This window comes from Bombus terrestris, unplaced genomic scaffold (genome assembly GCF_910591885.1).
Source record: "Bombus terrestris unplaced genomic scaffold, iyBomTerr1.2, whole genome shotgun sequence".
Classification (NCBI taxonomy): domain Eukaryota; kingdom Metazoa; phylum Arthropoda; class Insecta; order Hymenoptera; family Apidae; genus Bombus; species Bombus terrestris.
Window position 1 is genome coordinate 834,592 of NW_025963554.1, and position 16,878 is coordinate 851,469.

Consider the following 16,878-nt stretch of genomic DNA (forward strand, 5'->3'; position numbering starts at 1 on the left):
CTTTGGGCATGAAGTGGCGGAGTGCCGCAAGAAGGTGCGGACCGAGAAACGGAAGATACGACGTCCAGAAGGAGGCCGACAAGCTACATCGTCCAAGCCGGTTTGCTTCAAGTGTCAAGCGGAAGGACACATCGCCTCTGGTTGCCCGCTGCGGAAAGAGAGAGGAGACAGCAACGGCCAGGAACGTCGAGTCGAATTCTGCGTGGTGGAGGCCCCAACCGGTAAATTAAGCCTCCAGGGTGAGTCGTTCCCATTTTGTTTCGATTCTGGGGCCGAATGCTCGTTGATTAAGGAGTCCGTTGCCCCGAAATTTCCCGGCATACGAACGGCCGACGTAGTAGTAATGCGAGGGATAGGGAATACATGCGTTAAGAGTACGTCGCAGATTTTGTCCACCGTATGCATCAACGGTTTTGCGCTCGAGATAACTTTTCACGTCCTCCCCGATAGCCACTTAAAATACGATATCATGATTGGTCGCGAAATTTTGAGCCAAGGCTTCGATGTACATATTACGCGCGACAGTCTCAACATTTGCAAAACGAAAATAGTTAACGCCTGTAATAGGACCGTCGAAAACGAGATCGATCTCGGTGAAGTAGACACCGAGGTACTTGGTAACGATAAGGGCCGGTTAATTTCCATTCTCGAAAGGTTTAAAAACTCATTCATCACGGGTTTCCCACGTACTCGTGTAACTACGGGCCAGCTAGAGATACGACTAATCGACCCTAACGTCACCGTCCAAAGAAGTCCTTACAGACTTAGCGAGGAAGAGCGGAAAACCGTGCGGGAGAGAATTAGCGAACTAATTAAAGCAAACATTATAAGACCTAGTAAGTCACCGTTCGCAAGTCCTATGTTGCTCGTGAAGAAGAAGGACGGCTCGGATAGACTGTGCGTAGACTTCCGAGCGCTAAATAAAAATACGGTTGCGGATCGGTATCCCCTACCCCTTATCGCTGACCAAATTGCGAGATTGCAGAACGCGAAATACTTCATTAGCCTGGATATGGCCAGCGGGTTCCACCAAATCCCCATACATCCCAATTCAACGGAGTATACCGCGTTCGTTACACCCGACGGACAATATGAGTATGTAACGATGCCGTTCGGATTGAAAAATGCACCGTCCGTTTTTCAGAGGGCCATCTTTAACGCCTTAGGCGACCTTGCGTATTCTTACGTCGTCGTTTATTTAGATGACGTCTTAGTTATTGCCGACTCGATAGATCAAGCTCTAGAAAGGTTGAACACCGTACTAGATACTCTTGTGAAAGCCGGATTTTCGTTCAACTTCGCGAAATGCTCTTTTCTGAAAACAACGGTACTTTACTTGGGATATATAATCCATAACGGAGAAGTTCGCCCCGACCCGGGTAAAATACACGCCTTAAGTTCCTTACCCGCGCCAACGACCGTCACTCAGCTCAGACAATTCATTGGGTTAGCTTCGTATTTCCGTAGGTTCGTCCCTAAATTCTCGCAGATGATGAAACCCCTGTATGCGCTCACCTCAGGTAGCAAAAACATAACATGGTCAGATAGGCACGAGAAAATCAGACAACAGGTAGTTTCCGTCCTGACCGACGCGCCGGTACTAATGATATTCGACCCTAATTACCCAATTGAGCTACATACCGACGCCAGCTCGGAGGGCTACGGAGCGATCTTGATGCATAAAGTCGAAGGTAAAAATAGAGTAATCGAGTACTACAGCAAAAGAACTACCCCCGCGGAATCTAGATATCATTCCTACGAACTAGAAACGTTAGCAGTCGTAAACGCCATCAAGCATTTCCGTCACTACCTACATGGACGAGAATTTCTTGTTGTTACGGATTGCAATTCGCTGAAAGCGTCAAGTAACAAAGCGCATTTGAACGACAGAGTCCACAGGTGGTGGGCTTACTTGCAGACTTTCACCTTCGACATTATGTACCGAGAAGGGAAGAGGATGTCCCACGTAGATTTCTTCTCGCGAAATCCCGTAGACTTAGGCCACCGTAAAATTGACAAAATTGTGGAGAAAGAAATTAACTTGGCCGAAATATCGGAAGACTGGCTACTGGCCGAACAGCGTCGCGACCCGCAAATTATAGAAACTACCCGCAAACTACGAAACGACGAGCTCGCGGAAGATATCGCGAATACCTATGAGTTGCGCTCAGGTATCCTCTATCGCAAAGTGCAGCGGAGGGGTAGAACCCTCTGCTTGCCCATTGTCCCGAGAGGCTTTAGATGGTCCGTTATCAACCATGTGCATCAGTCGATTATGCACTTGGGTTGGGATAAGACGCTCGAGAAGCTGTACGAGTATTACTGGTTCGAAGGAATGGCGAAGTACGTTCGCAAATTCGTAGAGAACTGTCATGCCTGTAGAGTTTCGAAGGTAAGCTCGGGTAAGATCCAGGCCGAGCTACATCCTATACCTAAGACCAGCATACCTTGGCATACGGTCCACATGGACATAACGGGCAAGCTAAGCGGTAAAAAGGATTCCAAGGAATATGTCATTGTTTTGGTCGATGCTTTCACGAAGTTTGTACACTTACATCATACCCGTAAGATAGACTCCTTTAACACCATCGAAGCTCTCAAGTCCGCTATATTTTTATTCGGCAGTCCCTGCCGGATAATAGCAGATCAGGGTAGATGTTTTACGGGCAAGGAATTTCAGGAGTTCTGTGAAAACAAACAAATTAAAGTCCACTTGATAGCGACCGGTGCTAGTAGAGCCAACGGGCAGGTAGAGCGTGTTATGAGTACGTTGAAAAATATGTTCACGGTAGTAGAGACGACCGGTCGATCATGGCAAGACGCGATTGGGGAGATACAATTGGCCCTGAATTGCACCACCAACCGCGTGACTAAAGCGAGCCCACTGGAACTACTAATCGGTAGGACAGCAAGACCGTACGACTTGTTACTACCTGATAGCGTTGAAGAAAGAGAAATAGATATCTCCGATGTAAGACAACAGGCGACAAAAAATATAGCAAGTAGCGCCAAACACGACAAAGAAAGATTCGATAACACCAAAGCTAAAATGGTTAGGTTTAATGTCGGTGATTTCGTATTGCGCAAAATCGAGGAAAGAAACCAAACCAAGCTAGAGCCAAAATTCAAGGGTCCATTCGTAATAGCAGAGATTTTGGAAGGGGATAGATATACTTTAAAGACATTAGATGGCAAACGATCGTATAAATACAGTCATGACAGATTAAGAAAAATGCCGAATAGTTGCGTTCCTGCTGAGTTGGACGTCTGTAGTGATGACAATGGCAGTGACAATGACGATATGACTACACCGATCTCAGAGGATCATTAACACTATGACTATGACATGTAACATAGTGTTTCCACACACAAGCCTAGTGTTACCATACACTAGCACACAAGCCTAGTGTTACCATACACTAGCACACAAGCCTAGTGTTACCATACACTAGCACACCAGCCTAGTGCGACCACACACTAGCATTCGATATTTCCACACAAGCCTAGTGCGACCACACACTAGCATTCGATATTTCCACATAAGCCTAGTGTGACCACACACTAGCATTCAGTGTCTCCATACACGCCTATTACATCAATGCACTCGTGTTCAGTGTCTCCATACACTGCACTCGCATTCAGTGTCTTCATACACACCTATTACGTCAATGCACCCGCACTCAGTGTCTCCACACACGCCCAGTGCGGTAATATGATCCAACAAACTGAGACACTTCCGTGTACGAAATCGAAAATGATCTGTCATGTCATTACGGTCTGACTGGTAACTCACAAAATGCAACTGGCGCTTTGAATACCAATCATAATGCTACTGACTTTTGTGTTTTTTTTTCTTCCCTACTTTATCATTGAACGTCCGATCGAAATTTCTGTTGTTAACCTGGGCCCTTGACCTATTTGGACAGTTAGTTAAGCCATAAAGAAACTAGTACAATATAATTTAGCTAAACTATAAAGGAACAAAATACTAGTTATATCAAGTTTAACATTAGGAAAACTCAATATTTTAGATCCACCCGAGGACGTGTGATAGTCAGAATGGCCGTGTCGGAGATGAAAGAACACCGGAGCCTCCCCTTTGGAGCGGTGGGAGGACCCCTTTAGCGCTGTAACCCAGATTTCATCATAGCCGCACTAAGAAACTGTTGTAATTCGATCCGACTGTACTTATTCGAAATTTATGATAGTGAGCTCGGGCTCGAGGCGACAACCGGTCGCCGAACGTAGTCGCGGTCAAGGGATGAACGTTTTGTCTAACAAAGGCATGAAGTAATTCTATAGCTCTCCTTAAAAGAAATAGTTGGGACGGGGCACGACGGTAAACATTTCAACGATTTCTGTCCCGTGGCTCGCCACACGCAGACTTTGTCCTTCGGGTAAGACGATTGCCAGATGCCAACGCATCTTCACAGTATATGTTTAGCTGGGCGAGGACCCGCTACGAATATTAAATTTCAATTACACAAAGTCTCTCAAATAGACAAATGGCACGTGCCCCAACTACGGGAAGATGAGAGAAATCTATCCTTCCACGAACGACGCTTCTCGCTAGCAACTTTCCCCAAGGACAGCTAATATCTTTCTCTAACCACCAACATGGAAATTGACCAATTAACAGCAACGTCAATTTCCCTCACCCTTCGAGCGAAGACTTCTCTCCGCGAATCCGATGATCTCGTGCCCTTAGGCACACCCATCATAGTTTTCTTCGACAGCATCACCGCGACGGAGAGACACTCTCTAGTGCGATCTCATCAGTAATCGACCTGTCTTTCGTATACGAAATAATTGCCCCGTGCTCTAACATATAGTGTAACTTAGACGCAAACGAAGGGTAAAGTCCAGTATCCGTTGACCGCGGAAACGTTGCCGGAGCCGAGACCATTGTCATAGTACCGCGAATATCGAAACCTTGCGATTATCTGTCGACGCTGCAAATCTCTCTAATTTGTGTCAATAAACTCAACCATTGTTACACCGCACCTATGGCTAATTCCAACGAAGATACACCGAACACCCCCACCCACAATCCTGACGTGCATCCGACATATATATTATACAATGTTATACGGTATATAGTAATATTATGTAACGTCATACGTTATAAGGTAATAGTATACAACGTCATACGTTATAACGTAGTGCTATATATCATTACACATTGTATAGTAATATTATACAATGTTATACGGTATATAGTAATATTATGTAACGTCATACGTTATAAGGTAATAGTATACAACGTCATACGTCATAACGTAATGCAATATAACGTTATACGTTGTATAGTGATAGTATATAATGTTACACGGTATATAGTAATATTATGTAACGTCATACGTTATAACGTAGTGCTGTATATCATTACACGTTGTATAGTAATAGTATACAATGTTATACGGTATATAGTAATATTATGTGACGTCATATGTTATAAGGTAATAGTATATAACGTCATACGTTATAATGTAATGCAATATAACGTTATACGTTGTATAGTGATAGTATATAATGTTACACGGTATATAGTAATATTATGTAACGTCATACGTTATAACGTAGTGCTATATATCATTTCACGTTGTATAGTAATAGTACACAATGTTATACGGTATATAGTAATATTATGTAACGTCATACGTTATAACGTAGTGCTGTATATCATTACACGTTGTATAGTAATAGTACACAATGTTATCCGGTATATAGTAATATTATGTAACGTCATACGTTATAACGTAGTGCTATATATCATTTCACGTTGTATAGTAATAGTACACAATGTTATACGGTATATAGTAATATTATGTAACGTCATACGTTATAAGGTAATAGTATATAACCTCATACGTTATACCCTAATGCAATATAACGTTATACGTTGTATAGTGATAGTATATAATGTTACACGGTATATAGTAATATTATGTAACGTCATACGTTATAACGTAGTACTATATAACGTCATTCGTAATAACGAAGTACTATATAACGTTATACGTTATAACGAAATACTATATAACGTTATACGTTATAACGTAATAGTATATAACGTCATACGTTATAACTTAATGCAATATAACGTTACACTTTGTATAGTGATAGTATATAATGTTATACGGTATATAGTAATATTATGTAACGTCATACGTTATAAGGTAATAGTATATAACGTCATACGTTATAACGTAATGCAATATAACGTTACACGTTGTATAGTGATAGTATATAATGTTATACGGTATATAGTAATATTATGTAACGTCATACGTTATAACGTAGTACTGTATAACGTTATACGTTATAACGAAATACTATATAACGTTATACGTTATAACGTAATAGTATATAACGTCATACGTTATTAGTAATAGTATACGATGTTATACGGTATATAGTAAAATTATGTAACGTCATAAGTTATAACGTAGTACTATATAACGTTGTACGTTATAACGTAATACTATATAACGTTATACGTTATAACGAAATACTATATAACGTTTTACGTTATAACGTAATGCAATATAACGTTATACGTTGTATAGTGATAGTATATAATGTTACACGGTATATAGTAATATTATGTAACGTCATACGTTATAACGTAGTGCTGTATATCATTACACGTTGTATAGTAATAGTACACAATGTCATCCGGTATATAGTAATATTATGTAGCGTCATACGTTATAACGTAGTGCTATATATCATTACACGTTGTATAGTAATAGTACACAATGTTATACGGTATATAGTAATATTATGTAACGTCATACGTTATATGGTAATAGTATACAACGTCATACGTTATAACATAATGCAATATAACGTTACACGTTGTATAGTGATAGTATATAATGTTACACGGTATATAGTAATATTATGTAACGTCATACGTTATAACGTAGAGCTATATATCATTACACGTTGTATATATATATTATACAATGTTATACGGTATATAGTAATATTATGTAACGTCATACGTTATAAGGTAATAGTATACAACGTCATACGTCATAACGTAATGCAATATAACGTTATACGTTGTATAGTGATAGTATATAATGTTACACGGTATATAGTAATATTATGTAACGTCATACGTTATAACGTAGTGCTATATATCATTACACGTTGTATATATATATTATACAATGTTATACGGTATATAGTAGTATTATGTAACGGCATACGTTATAAGGTAATAGTATACAACGTCATACGTTATAACGTAGTGCTATATATCATTACACGTTGTATAGTAATATTATACAATGTTATACGTTATATAGTAATATTATGTAACGTCATTCGTTGTAAGGTAATAGTATACAACGTCATACGTCATAACGTAATGCAATATAACGTTATACGTTGTATAGTGATAGTATATAATGTTACACGGTATATAGTAATATTATGTAACGTCATACGTTATAACGTAGTGCTGTATATCATTACACGTTGTATAGTAATAGTATACAATGTTATACGGTATATAGTAATATTATGTGACGTCATATGTTATACGGTAATAGTATATAACGTCATACGTTATAATGTAATGCAATATAACGTTATACGTTGTATAGTGATAGTATATAATGTTACACGGTATATAGTAATATTATGTAACGTCATACGTTATAAGGTAGTACTATATAACGTCATTCGCTATAACGAAGTACTATATAACGTTATACGTTATAACGAAATACTATATAACGTTATACGTTATAACGTAATAGTATATGACGTCATACGTTATAACTTAATGCAATATAACGTTACACTTTGTATAGTGATAGTATATAATGTTATACGGTATATAGTATTATTATGTAACGTCATACTTTATAAGGTAATAGTATATAACGTCATACGTTATAACCTAATGCAATATAACGTTATACGTTGTATGGTGATAGTATATAATGTTACACGGTATATAGTAATATTATGTAACGTCATACGTTATAACGTAGTGCTATATATCATTACACGTTGTATATATATGTCGGAGATGAAAGAACACCGGAGCCTCCCCTTTGGAGCGGTGGGAGGACCCCTTTAGCGCTGTAACCCAGATTTCATCATAGCCGCACTAAGAAACTGTTGTAATTCGATCCGACTGTACTTATTCGAAATTTATGATAGTGAGCTCGGGCTCGAGGCGACAACCGGTCGCCGAACGTAGTCGCGGTCAAGGGATGAACGTTTTGTCTAACAAAGGCATGAAGTAATTCTATAGCTCTCCTTAAAAGAAATACGTGGGACGGGGCACGACGGTAAACATTTCAACGATTTCTGTCCCGTGGCTCGCCACACGCAGACTTTGTCCTTCGGGTAAGACGATTGCCAGATGCCAACGCATCTTCACAGTATATGTTTAGCTGGGCGAGGACCCGCTACGAATATTAAATTTCAATTACACAAAGTCTCTCAAATAGACAAATGGCACGTGCCCCAACTACGGGAAGATGAGAGAAATCTATCCTTCCACGAACGACGCTTCTCGCTAGCAACTTTCCCCAAGGACAGCTAATATCTTTCTCTAACCACCAACATGGAAATTGACCAATTAACAGCAACGTCAATTTCCCTCACCCTTCGAGCGAAGACTTCTCTCCGCGAATCCGATGATCTCGTGCCCTTAGGCACACCCATCATAGTTTTCTTCGACAGCATCACCGCGACGGAGAGACACTCTCTAGTGCGATCTCATCAGTAATCGACCTGTCTTTCGTATACGAAATAATTGCCCCGTGCTCTAACATATAGTGTAACTTAGACGCAAACGAAGGGTAAAGTCCAGTATCCGTTGACCGCGGAAACGTTGCCGGAGCCGAGACCATTGTCATAGTACCGCGAATATCGAAACCTTGCGATTATCTGTCGACGCTGCAAATCTCTCTAATTTGTGTCAATAAACTCAACCATTGTTACACCGCACCTATGGCTAATTCCAACGAAGATACACCGAACACCCCCACCCACAATCCTGACGTGCATCCGACATCAGAAGTGGGATTCGGAACGGTTATGACGGTGAACGGAATGAGGGCCATTTTGCGTGGCCTAGTGGAGGAACTGAATTTGAAGCCGAGTGCGGAACCTACCAAAACTGTGCTACCGGACTTTAACCCCGACATCCCGGGCGCCGATCCAGTCGCATGGTGTACCACTGCTGGTCTGATTATGAAGGACCACCCCCTACAAGACCGTTCGCTAGCCACCGCTTTGAGCAGTGCTCTGAAGGGTTCCGCAGCAAATTGGTTTTCGCAGGGAGTGTTCGACGAAGGCCTCACTTGGCCAGCGTTTACGGAACTTTTTACGACGCGTTTTGGTGGTAAGGATACAGCAACCTCGACACTAATGAAGATACTTAACGAACAACCACAGAAGGGCGAAAACACGGCGGCTTTCGCCGCTCGCGTCCGTTCCCTCATAGAGATGAAGTGGCAACATATAACCTTGCCGGAATTATTCAATGCTATCGCCTTTTATCGAGTGAAGTCAGTCGACCGGCGTATCGAACGAGTGGCACTCGAGAAGGATATCAAGACCAAGGACCAATTTTTAAACGAAATAAGAGTCTTCGCTCACGAGAAGAGGCCGGCGACAAGCAATACACCATCTAGCCCCGAAACCAAACGACACAAGCTGTCCGACCCCCGGAACAAGTGCCTCTACTGCGGTGCCTTTGGGCATGAAGTGGCGGAGTGCCGCAAGAAGGTGCGGACCGAGAAACGGAAGATACGACGTCCAGAAGGAGGCCGACAAGCTACATCGTCCAAGCCGGTTTGCTTCAAGTGTCAAGCGGAAGGACACATCGCCTCTGGTTGCCCGCTGCGGAAAGAGAGAGGAGACAGCAACGGCCAGGAACGTCGAGTCGAATTCTGCGTGGTGGAGGCCCCAACCGGTAAATTAAGCCTCCAGGGTGAGTCGTTCCCATTTTGTTTCGATTCTGGGGCCGAATGCTCGTTGATTAAGGAGTCCGTTGCCCCGAAATTTCCCGGCATACGAACGGCCGACGTAGTAGTAATGCGAGGGATAGGGAATACATGCGTTAAGAGTACGTCGCAGATTTTGTCCACCGTATGCATCAACGGTTTTGCGCTCGAGATAACTTTTCACGTCCTCCCCGATAGCCACTTAAAATACGATATCATGATTGGTCGCGAAATTTTGAGCCAAGGCTTCGATGTACATATTACGCGCGACAGTCTCAACATTTGCAAAACGAAAATAGTTAACGCCTGTAATAGGACCGTCGAAAACGAGATCGATCTCGGTGAAGTAGACACCGAGGTACTTGGTAACGATAAGGGCCGGTTAATTTCCATTCTCGAAAGGTTTAAAAACTCATTCATCACGGGTTTCCCACGTACTCGTGTAACTACGGGCCAGCTAGAGATACGACTAATCGACCCTAACGTCACCGTCCAAAGAAGTCCTTACAGACTTAGCGAGGAAGAGCGGAAAACCGTGCGGGAGAGAATTAGCGAACTAATTAAAGCAAACATTATAAGACCTAGTAAGTCACCGTTCGCAAGTCCTATGTTGCTCGTGAAGAAGAAGGACGGCTCGGATAGACTGTGCGTAGACTTCCGAGCGCTAAATAAAAATACGGTTGCGGATCGGTATCCCCTACCCCTTATCGCTGACCAAATTGCGAGATTGCAGAACGCGAAATACTTCATTAGCCTGGATATGGCCAGCGGGTTCCACCAAATCCCCATACATCCCAATTCAACGGAGTATACCGCGTTCGTTACACCCGACGGACAATATGAGTATGTAACGATGCCGTTCGGATTGAAAAATGCACCGTCCGTTTTTCAGAGGGCCATCTTTAACGCCTTAGGCGACCTTGCGTATTCTTACGTCGTCGTTTATTTAGATGACGTCTTAGTTATTGCCGACTCGATAGATCAAGCTCTAGAAAGGTTGAACACCGTACTAGATACTCTTGTGAAAGCCGGATTTTCGTTCAACTTCGCGAAATGCTCTTTTCTGAAAACAACGGTACTTTACTTGGGATATATAATCCATAACGGAGAAGTTCGCCCCAACCCGGGTAAAATACACGCCTTAAGTTCCTTACCCGCGCCAACGACCGTCACTCAGCTCAGACAATTCATTGGGTTAGCTTCGTATTTCCGTAGGTTCGTCCCTAAATTCTCGCAGATGATGAAACCCCTGTATGCGCTCACCTCAGGTAGCAAAAACATAACATGGTCAGATAGGCACGAGAAAATCAGACAACAGGTAGTTTCCGTCCTGACCGACGCGCCGGTACTAATGATATTCGACCCTAATTACCCAATTGAGCTACATACCGACGCCAGCTCGGAGGGCTACGGAGCGATCTTGATGCATAAAGTCGAAGGTAAAAATAGAGTAATCGAGTACTACAGCAAAAGAACTACCCCCGCGGAATCTAGATATCATTCCTACGAACTAGAAACGTTAGCAGTCGTAAACGCCATCAAGCATTTCCGTCACTACCTACATGGACGAGAATTTCTTGTTGTTACGGATTGCAATTCGCTGAAAGCGTCAAGTAACAAAGCGCATTTGAACGACAGAGTCCACAGGTGGTGGGCTTACTTGCAGACTTTCACCTTCGACATTATGTACCGAGAAGGGAAGAGGATGTCCCACGTAGATTTCTTCTCGCGAAATCCCGTAGACTTAGGCCACCGTAAAATTGACAAAATTGTGGAGAAAGAAATTAACTTGGCCGAAATATCGGAAGACTGGCTACTGGCCGAACAGCGTCGCGACCCGCAAATTATAGAAACTACCCGCAAACTACGAAACGACGAGCTCGCGGAAGATATCGCGAATACCTATGAGTTGCGCTCAGGTATCCTCTATCGCAAAGTGCAGCGGAGGGGTAGAACCCTCTGCTTGCCCATTGTCCCGAGAGGCTTTAGATGGTCCGTTATCAACCATGTGCATCAGTCGATTATGCACTTGGGTTGGGATAAGACGCTCGAGAAGCTGTACGAGTATTACTGGTTCGAAGGAATGGCGAAGTACGTTCGCAAATTCGTAGAGAACTGTCATGCCTGTAGAGTTTCGAAGGTAAGCTCGGGTAAGATCCAGGCCGAGCTACATCCTATACCTAAGACCAGCATACCTTGGCATACGGTCCACATGGACATAACGGGCAAGCTAAGCGGTAAAAAGGATTCCAAGGAATATGTCATTGTTTTGGTCGATGCTTTCACGAAGTTTGTACACTTACATCATACCCGTAAGATAGACTCCTTTAACACCATCGAAGCTCTCAAGTCCGCTATATTTTTATTCGGCAGTCCCTGCCGGATAATAGCAGATCAGGGTAGATGTTTTACGGGCAAGGAATTTCAGGAGTTCTGTGAAAACAAACAAATTAAAGTCCACTTGATAGCGACCGGTGCTAGTAGAGCCAACGGGCAGGTAGAGCGTGTTATGAGTACGTTGAAAAATATGTTCACGGTAGTAGAGACGACCGGTCGATCATGGCAAGACGCGATTGGGGAGATACAATTGGCCCTGAATTGCACCACCAACCGCGTGACTAAAGCGAGCCCACTGGAACTACTAATCGGTAGGACAGCAAGACCGTACGACTTGTTACTACCTGATAGCGTTGAAGAAAGAGAAATAGATATCTCCGATGTAAGACAACAGGCGACAAAAAATATAGCAAGTAGCGCCAAACACGACAAAGAAAGATTCGATAACACCAAAGCTAAAATGGTTAGGTTTAATGTCGGTGATTTCGTATTGCGCAAAATCGAGGAAAGAAACCAAACCAAGCTAGAGCCAAAATTCAAGGGTCCATTCGTAATAGCAGAGATTTTGGAAGGGGATAGATATACTTTAAAGACATTAGATGGCAAACGATCGTATAAATACAGTCATGACAGATTAAGAAAAATGCCGAATAGTTGCGTTCCTGCTGAGTTGGACGTCTGTAGTGATGACAATGGCAGTGACAATGACGATATGACTACACCGATCTCAGAGGATCATTAACACTATGACTATGACATGTAACATAGTGTTTCCACACACAAGCCTAGTGTTACCATACACTAGCACACAAGCCTAGTGTTACCATACACTAGCACACAAGCCTAGTGTTACCATACACTAGCACACAAGCCTAGTGCGACCACACACTAGCATTCGATATTTCCACACAAGCCTAGTGCGACCACACACTAGCATTCGATATTTCCACATAAGCCTAGTGTGACCACACACTAGCATTCAGTGTCTCCATACACGCCTATTACATCAATGCACTCGTGTTCAGTGTCTCCATACACTGCACTCGCATTCAGTGTCTTCATACACACCTATTACGTCAATGCACCCGCACTCAGTGTCTCCACACACGCCCAGTGCGGTAATATGATCCAACAAACTGAGACTCGTCCGTGTACGAAATCGAAAATGATCTGTCATGTCATTACGGTCTGACTGGTAACTCACAAAATGCAACTGGCGCTTTGAATACCAATCATAATGCTACTGACTTTTGTGTTTTTTTTTCTTCCCTACTTTATCATTGAACGTCCGATCGAAATTTTTGTTGTTAACCTGGGCCCTTGACCTATTTGGACAGTTAGTTAAGCCATAAAGAAACTAGTACAATATAATTTAGCTAAACTATAAAGGAACAAAATACTAGTTATATCAAGTTTAACATTAGGAAAACTCAATATTTTAGATCCACCCGAGGACGTGTGATAGTCAGAATGGCCGTGTCGGAGATGAAAGAACACCGGAGCCTCCCCTTTGGAGCGGTGGGAGGACCCCTTTAGCGCTGTAACCCAGATTTCATCATAGCCGCACTAAGAAACTGTTGTAATTCGATCCGACTGTACTTATTCGAAATTTATGATAGTGAGCTCGGGCTCGAGGCGACAACCGGTCGCCGAACGTAGTCGCGGTCAAGGGATGAACGTTTTGTCTAACAAAGGCATGAAGTAATTCTATAGCTCTCCTTAAAAGAAATAGTTGGGACGGGGCACGACGGTAAACATTTCAACGATTTCTGTCCCGTGGCTCGCCACACGCAGACTTTGTCCTTCGGGTAAGACGATTGCCAGATGCCAACGCATCTTCACAGTATATGTTTAGCTGGGCGAGGACCCGCTACGAATATTAAATTTCAATTACACAAAGTCTCTCAAATAGACAAATGGCACGTGCCCCAACTACGGGAAGATGAGAGAAATCTATCCTTCCACGAACGACGCTTCTCGCTAGCAACTTTCCCCAAGGACAGCTAATATCTTTCTCTAACCACCAACATGGAAATTGACCAATTAACAGCAACGTCAATTTCCCTCACCCTTCGAGCGAAGACTTCTCTCCGCGAATCCGATGATCTCGTGCCCTTAGGCACACCCATCATAGTTTTCTTCGACAGCATCACCGCGACGGAGAGACACTCTCTAGTGCGATCTCATCAGTAATCGACCTGTCTTTCGTATACGAAATAATTGCCCCGTGCTCTAACATATAGTGTAACTTAGACGCAAACGAAGGGTAAAGTCCAGTATCCGTTGACCGCGGAAACGTTGCCGGAGCCGAGACCATTGTCATAGTACCGCGAATATCGAAACCTTGCGATTATCTGTCGACGCTGCAAATCTCTCTAATTTGTGTCAATAAACTCAACCATTGTTACACCGCACCTATGGCTAATTCCAACGAAGATACACCGAACACCCCCACCCACAATCCTGACGTGCGTCCGACATCAGAAGTGGGATTCGGATCGGTTATGACGGTGAACGGAATGAGAGCCATTTTGCGTGGCCTAGTGGAGGAGCTGAATTTGAAGCCGAGTGCGGAACCTACCAAAACTGTGCTACCGGACTTTAACCCCGACATCCCGGGCGCCGATCCAGTCGCATGGTGTACCACTGCTGGTCTGATTATGAAGGACCACCCCCTACAAGACCGTTCGCTAGCCACCGCTTTGAGCAGTGCTCTGAAGGGTTCCGCAGCAAATTGGTTTTCGCAGGGAGTGTTCGACGAAGGCCTCACTTGGCCAGCGTTTACGGAACTTTTTACGACGCGTTTTGGTGGTAAGGATACAGCAACCTCGACACTAATGAAGATACTTAACGAACAACCACAGAAGGGCGAAAACACGGCGGCTTTCGCCGCTCGCGTCCGTTCCCTCATAGAGATGAAGTGGCAACATATAACCTTGCCGGAATTATTCAATGCTATCGCCTTTTATCGAGTGAAGTCAGTCGACCGGCGTATCGAACGAGTGGCACTCGAGAAGGATATCAAGACCAAGGACCAATTTTTAAACGAAATAAGAGTCTTCGCTCACGAGAAGAGGCCGGCGACAAGCAATACACCATCTAGCCCCGAAACCAAACGACACAAGCTGTCCGACCCCCGGAACAAGTGCCTCTACTGCGGTGCCTTTGGGCATGAAGTGGCGGAGTGCCGCAAGAAGGTGCGGACCGAGAAACGGAAGATACGACGTCCAGAAGGAGGCCGACAAGCTACATCGTCCAAGCCGGTTTGCTTCAAGTGTCAAGCGGAAGGACACATCGCCTCTGGTTGCCCGCTGCGGAAAGAGAGAGGAGACAGCAACGGCCAGGAACGTCGAGTCGAATTCTGCGTGGTGGAGGCCCCAACCGGTAAATTAAGCCTCCAGGGTGAGTCGTTCCCATTTTGTTTCGATTCTGGGGCCGAATGCTCGTTGATTAAGGAGTCCGTTGCCCCGAAATTTCCCGGCATACGAACGGCCGACGTAGTAGTAATGCGAGGGATAGGGAATACATGCGTTAAGAGTACGTCGCAGATTTTGTCCACCGTATGCATCAACGGTTTTGCGCTCGAGATAACTTTTCACGTCCTCCCCGATAGCCACTTAAAATACGATATCATGATTGGTCGCGAAATTTTGAGCCAAGGCTTCGATGTACATATTACGCGCGACAGTCTCAACATTTGCAAAACGAAAATAGTTAACGCCTGTAATAGGACCGTCGAAAACGAGATCGATCTCGGTGAAGTAGACACCGAGGTACTTGGTAACGATAAGGGCCGGTTAATTTCCATTCTCGAAAGGTTTAAAAACTCATTCATCACGGGTTTCCCACGTACTCGTGTAACTACGGGCCAGCTAGAGATACGACTAATCGACCCTAACGTCACCGTCCAAAGAAGTCCTTACAGACTTAGCGAGGAAGAGCGGAAAACCGTGCGGGAGAGAATTAGCGAACTAATTAAAGCAAACATTATAAGACCTAGTAAGTCACCGTTCGCAAGTCCTATGTTGCTCGTGAAGAAGAAGGACGGCTCGGATAGACTGTGCGTAGACTTCCGAGCGCTAAATAAAAATACGGTTGCGGATCGGTATCCCCTACCCCTTATCGCTGACCAAATTGCGAGATTGCAGAACGCGAAATACTTCATTAGCCTGGATATGGCCAGCGGGTTCCACCAAATCCCCATACATCCCAATTCAACGGAGTATACCGCGTTCGTTACACCCGACGGACAATATGAGTATGTAACGATGCCGTTCGGATTGAAAAATGCACCGTCCGTTTTTCAGAGGGCCATCTTTAACGCCTTAGGCGACCTTGCGTATTCTTACGTCGTCGTTTATTTAGATGACGTCTTAGTTATTGCCGACTCGATAGATCAAGCTCTAGAAAGGTTGAACACCGTACTAGATACTCTTGTGAAAGCCGGATTTTCGTTCAACTTCGTGAAATGCTCTTTTCTGAAAACAACGGTACTTTACTTGGGATATATAATCCATAACGGAGAAGTTCGCCCCAACCCGGGTAAAATACACGCCTTAAG